Source organism: Cryptomeria japonica, chromosome 2 (genome assembly GCF_030272615.1).
Source record: "Cryptomeria japonica chromosome 2, Sugi_1.0, whole genome shotgun sequence".
NCBI lineage: Eukaryota > Viridiplantae > Streptophyta > Pinopsida > Cupressales > Cupressaceae > Cryptomeria > Cryptomeria japonica.
The window spans coordinates 430752434-430759240 of NC_081406.1; positions in this window are offsets into that span (position 1 = coordinate 430752434).

Below are 6807 nucleotides of genomic sequence, written 5' to 3' on the forward strand. Positions count from 1 at the left end.
CGATGACCGATTTGATATGTAGGCATACTCGCGAGGTCGGAATTTGGGTCCGATGACCTGCCATGTGTAGGAAGGCGAATGTTGGCACTGTGCGTTGCAAGGTGCGCACCAAGGCATTGGTTCGGTCATTGCAGGCGAGTTCGGAAGTTGGGGTCGATGTCCTGATCGGAGGTGCAAACTACACAGGTGTGGGAATCGGACAAATAGCTTATATAGGGGAGGTGTATGCTTCGATGGGTCGACTCCCCGGGTTGAGCGCACCGCGCCAACCTCAAAGACCCTACTATATGGATAAAGTCAGAAATTGGGTCCGATGACCGATTCGATTAGTAGATATCCACAGGAGGTCGGAATTTGGGTCCGATGACCTGCCATGTGCAGGAAGGCGAATGTTGGCACTGTGCGTCGCAAGGTGCGCACCAAGGCGCTGGTGCCGTCGTTGCGGTCGAGTTCGGAAGTTGGGGTCGATGTCCTGGTCGGAGGTGCAAACTACACAGGTGTGGGAATCGGACAAATAGCTTATATAGGGGAGGTGTATGCTTCGATGGGTCGACTCCCCGGGTTGAGCGCACTGCGCCAACCTCAAAGACCCTACGGTATGGATGAAGTCGGAAGTTGGGTCCGATGACCGATTCGATACGTAGGCATATTCGCGAGGTCTGAATTTGTGTCCGATGACCTGCCATGCACAGGAAGGCAGAATTTGGGTCCGATGACCGAGTTGATGGCGTGCCATGCGTAGAAAGGCGGAATTTGGGTCCGATGACCGAGTTGATGTTGATGGCCCGCCATGCGCAGGAAGGCGGAATTTGGGTCCGATGACCGATTTGAAGGCGTGCCATACGCAGAAAGGCGGAGTTTGGGTCCGATGACCGAGTTGATATTGATGGCCCGCCATGCGCAGGAAGGCGGAATTTGGGTCCGATGACCTGACATACGCATGGAGTCCGACTCGGGGGCCGATGTTCGATTCGATGACTTGCATTGTGAGTAAAGTCGGAAGTTGTGGTCTTCGACCCGATTCGATGACCAGACTTTGGCTGCTTGAGAATTGGACAAATAACTTATATAGGGGAGGTATTGTTCTCGAGCATCCTCCCCCCGTGCCCATTTATGTCTATTGATGCTCGTGCTCGACTGGTTGGAGCGCTCGGATGCAAAAATCTTGCACCAGGATTTATCGATTGTGATGGACACGGCAAGTCTCCTGATTGCTATGCAGGAGCTCATCGGGAATCTCTATGCGGCCTCGGTATGGACTCGACCTGCGGAATGGTTCGGCAATGGTAGTCGCTCCAACACGTCCTTGCAGTGGCCACAGAGGTGATTTGACTAGAGCTCCAGTCTAGCTTTTGGGTTGCTTGGCGGACTAGTATAGCCGCGATCGAGTTCCGGCCATGAACATTTTAGGTAGCTCTTGGGATTTCTGGGATGGAAGTCAGAAGTTTGGGCTGTTGTCCGATTTGATGACCATTCTTCGGATGTGCGAGAATCAGACAAATAACTTATATAGGGGACTGTGTTGTCTCACGCAGCCCCCTCCGTGCCCCTCTATCTTGACCGATGTTGGTTCTTGAAAGGGTTGGGATCGCTTAGATTTATAAACGTGCACCACCATTTGTCGAGTGTGAGGGACGCGGCAGGTCTCCTAAATGCTATGCGGGCGCTCTCTGAGAATCTCTATCTGGCCTCGACACAGACTCATCTTGCCGAATGGTTTGGCACTGGTAGTCGATCCAACACGTCCTTGTTGTGGCCGCCTAGGCGATTCGATTCGAGCCCCCGTCTAGCTTTTGGGTTGCTTGGCGGATTTTGCCCTATCTGCAAGTGAGCTCGGTCCCTAAACGTTCGAGAAACCCGATTGCTATGCACCGACTCTACTTCTTACGAGCCTCCATCTAGCTTTTGGGTCTCTACGGAACGGAAGTCAGAATCTGGGACCGTTGTTTGATTCGACGAGGCAAACTATGGTTGTGCGAGAATCAGACAAATAACTTATATAGGGGAGGTGTTGACTGGAGCATTCTCCCCGGTGCCCCTCTAACTCGACCAATGTTGGCGCTCGAACGGTGGTAGCGCTCGGATTTTCATTGAGCACCAGCATTGGTCGATTTAGAGGGGCATGCGAGATTCCCGAATGCTATGCGAGGGCTCTAACGGAAATGCCTATTGGTTTCGGTATGGATGCAATTGCGAGAGTGGTTCGGCAAAGGTAGTCATTCCGATGCATCCATGTCGTGGCCAAATCAATAATTCGATTTGAGCCCTCATATAGCATTTGGGTCTCTCGATGTGATTCTGCATTCCAGTCCCTTTGGGCATTGCTTGAGCCGCATCCCAGGGGGTTCCCTTCCCAATAATCTGCCTCGCAACCCGATTGCTATGCGGTGAGGCTCCTCGGCTGCCTCGGAACTATCTGTGTATCAGACGCATCGCGGGATAAGGGGTTGGCAACGGTAGTCGCCCCAAGCGCGTCCGATGCTTGGACCATTCCAAGGCGGCCCTGAAGCCTCTTCCATCTAGCCGTTGGGTCCTTCTCACCGCATCCCTCGCCTCGCACCGTGATTGCTATGCGGTGAGGCTCCTCGGCCGCCTTGGAACTATCTGTGTATCGGACACATCGCGGGATAAGGGGTTGTCACTGGTAGTCACCCCAAGCGCATCCGATGCTTGGACCATTTCGAGGCGGCTCTGAAGCCTCTTCCGTCTAGTCGTTGGGTCCTTCTCGCCGCATCCCTCGCCTCGCACCCCGATTGCTATGCGGTGAGGCTCCTCGGCCACCTTGGAACTATCTGTGTATCGGACGCATCGCGGGATAAGGGGTTGTCACTGGTAGTCACCCCAAGCGCGTCCGATGCTTGGACCATTCCGAGGCGGCCCTGAAGCCTCTTCCGTCTAGCCGTTGGGTCCTTCTCGCCGCATCCCTCGCCTCGCACCCCGATTGCTATGCGGTGAGGCTCCTCGGCCGCCTTGGAACTATCTGTGTATCGGATGCATCGCGGGATAAGGGGTTGTCACTGGTAGTCGCCCCAAGCGCGTCCGATGCTTGGACCATTCCGAGCCGGACCTGAAGCCTCTTCCCTCTAGCCGTTGGGGCTTTCTTGCCGCATCGCTCGCCTCGCACCCTGATTGCTATGCTGTGAGGCTCCTCGGCCACCTTGGAACTATCTGTGTATCAGACGCATCGCGGGATAAGGGGTTGGCACTGGTAGTCGCCCCAGGTGCGTCCGATGCTTGGACCATTCCGAGGCGGCCCTGAAGCCTCTTCCATCAGCCGTTGGGACCATCTCGCCGCATCCCCCCCCTCGCAACCCAATTGCTATGCGGTGAGGCTCCTCGGCCACCTTGGAACTATCTGTGTATCGGACGCATCATGGGATAAGGGGTTGGCACTGGTAGTCGCCCAAAGTGCGTCCGATGCTTGGACTATTCCGAGGCGGCCTTGCAGCCTCTTTTGTCTAGCCTTTGGGGCCATCTCGCTGCATCCCCCACCTCACACCACGATTGCTATGCGGTGAGACTCCTCGGCTGCCTCAGAACTATCTGTGTATCGAACGCATCGCGGGATAAGGGGTTGTCACTGGTAGTCGCCCCAAGCGTGTCCAATGCTTGGACTATTCCGAGGTGGCCCTGCAGCCTCTTCTGTCTAGCCTTTGGGGCCATCTCACTGCATCCCTCACCTCGCACCCCGATTGCTATGCGGTGAGGCTCCTCGGCCGCCTTCGAACTATCTTCATTTTAGACGCATCATGAGATAAGGGGTTGTCACTGGTAGTCGCCCCAAGCACGTCCGATGCTTGGACTATTCCGAGGTGGCCTTGCAGCCTCTTCCGTCTAGCCATTGGGGCCATCTCGCCGCATCCCCCACCTCGCACCGCGATTGCTATGCGGTGAGGCTCCTCGGCTGCCTTGGAACTATCTTCGTATCGGACGCATCGCGGGATAAGGGGTTGTCACTGGTAGTCGCCCCAAGCGCGTCCGATGCTTGGACTATTCCGAGGTGGCCCTGCAGCCTCTTCCGTCTAGCCGTTGGGGCCATCTCGCCGCATCCCCCACCTCACACCCCGATTGCTATGCGGTGAGGCTCCTCGGCCGCCTTGGAACTATCTTCGTATCGGACGCATCGCGAGATAAGGGGTTGTCACTGGTAGTCGCCCCAAGCGTGTCCAATGCTTGGACTATTCCGAGGTGGCCCTGCAGCCTCTTCCATCTAGCTGTTGGGGCCATCTCGCCACATCCCCCACCTTGCACCCTGATTGCTATGCAGTGAGGCTCCTCGGTCGCCTTGGAACTATCTTCATATCAGACACATCGCGGGATAAGGGGTTGTCACTGGTAGTCGCCCCAAGCACGTCCGATGCTTGGACTATTCCGAGGTGGCCCTGCAGCCTCTTCCGTCTAGCCGTTGGGGCCATCTCGCCGCATTCCCCACCTCGCATTCCGATTGCTATGCGATGAGGCTCCTCGGCCGCCTTCGAACTATCTTCGTATCAGATGCATCGTGGGATAAGGGGTTGTCACTGGTAGTCACCCCAAGCACGTCCGGTGCTTGGACTATTCCAAGGCGGCCCTGTAGCCTCTTCCGTCTAGCCGTTGGGGCCATCTCGCCGCATCCGTCGCCTCGCACCCCGATTGCTATGCGGTGAGGCTCCTCGACCGCCTTGGAACCATCTTCGTATCAAACGCATCGCGGGATAAGGGGTTGTCACTGGTAGTCACCTAAAGCGCGTCCGATGCTTGGACCATTCCGAGGTAGCCCTGAAGCCTCTTCCGTCTAGCTGTTGGAACCTTCTCAACGCATCCGTCGCCTCGCACCCCCGATTGCTATGCGGTGAGGCTCCTCAGTCGCCTTGGAACCATCTGTGTATCGGACGCATCGCGGGATAAGGGGTTGGCACTGGTAGTCGCCCCAAGCGCGTCCGATGCTTGGACCATTCTGAGGCGGCCCTGAAGCCTCTTCCATTTAGCCGTTGGGGCCTTCCCGCCCCATCCCTCGCCTCGCACCCCTGATTGCTATGCGGTGAGGCTCCTCGGCCGCCTTGGAATCATCTGTGTATCGGACGCATCGTGGGATAAGGGGTTGGCACTGGTAGTCGCCCCAAGCGCATCCGATGCTCGAACCATTCCGAGGCGGCCCTGAAGCCTCTTCCATCTAGCCGTTGGGGATTTCTCATCCCATCCCTCGCCTTGCACCCCGATTGATATGCGGTGAGGCTCCTCGGCCGCCTCGAAACTATCTGTGTATCGGACGCATCGCGGGATAAGGGGTTGGCACTGGTAGTCGCCCCAATCGCGTCCGATGCTTGGACCATTCCAAGGCGGCCCTGCAGCCTCTTCCATTTAGCCGTCAGGGCCTTCCTGCCGCATCCTTCGCCTCGCATCCCAATTCCTATGCGGTGAGTCTTCTCGGCCGCCGCGGAACTATACCTGTTATCGCTACTGCATCCTTCGGCTGGTAACCTCCTCTGCCGCCTTGGAACGTTCTCTTTGTCGGGCGCGTCATGGGATAAGGGGTTGGCACTGGTAGTCGCCCCAAGCGCGCCCGATGCATATACTGCTCCGAGTCGACCTTGCTTGCAGCCTCTCACATGCATAGACCTCTCTGAGGCGACCCTGCAGCCTCTCACGTTTAGCCTTTGGAATCTCGCCTCACAACATGATTGCTATCCTTGCTACATCCCTTGCCTCGAGCCCTAATTGCTTTCTTGGCTGCATCCCTCCTCTCCTCACAGCCCAGTTGTCATCACTGCTGCATCCATCGCTTCATGCATCTGGCTGCTGGGCCCTTCCCTCCGCACACCTCAATTGCTATCTCTGCTGCATCACACACCCCGATTGCTATCTCTGCTACATCCCTCGGCTCTCACTTTTGCATCCTTCGCCTCACACCTTGATTGCTATCAATGCTGCATCCGTAACCTCACACCCCGATTGCTATGCGGGGAGGCTCCTTGGCCGCCTTGGAAATTTCTCTGTGTCGGACGCACCGCGGGATAAGGGGTTGGCACTGGTAGTCGCCCCAAGTGCACCCGATTCTTAGACCGCTTCGAGGTGACCTCGTAGCCTCTTTCGTCCAGGCTTCCTGCCTTCAACGCCCTTTTTACACCTCGATTGCTATGCGCGGGCTCGTTGGCGTCTATCACCTCTCTGCGAAGAGTGGCACGATGATTGTTGGGGTAAATCGTAGCAGTCCGATCTCTGGCCTTGGGCCATTGTGAGGGCTGATCGATTTCTTGTGCGCATCTCGTGTTCGCCCAGTAACAGACTCGACGACTTGTAATTGGTCTTGTTCCCGATTGTTCCTGGAGGTAGTCTTCGGAACTCTTGGATTTGACCTGTCACTCGAACTGTCCTCTTCCGAGGATGCTTGTGTGTGTGTGCTTGTGCCATTTCCTTGGCGGTATTAACGAGATATTAAAGAGCGGAGTGAGCGCCTCGCCCAGCTATGTTTGGGGCTCTCACTCCCTTACTCGGTGTGCGACCGCTTTGCACGTAGGTTGCGGAGCATCACGACTCTTTCGATGTTTGGCGGTTGTCTTCCGGTGATGCGTTGGTCCCGAAGTGCACGTTACTAGCATTTCTGCCATTGTTCTCGATCTTTGGCACGTTCCTTCATTGCAATTGGATATATATCTCCGTTTATACGCGCAGGCTTCTCCCACCTATTCAGCGCTGTCCCACTCTCAGCACTCTCGTGGTCTCCTTGGCTTCTCTCTCCCGTGAGCGAGCTCTCTTCTCGAGTCTTTTCCATGTCCCATGGAGGTTGCCTTTCAAAATTCGGGCACACAAACGTGACCGGATAAGAGC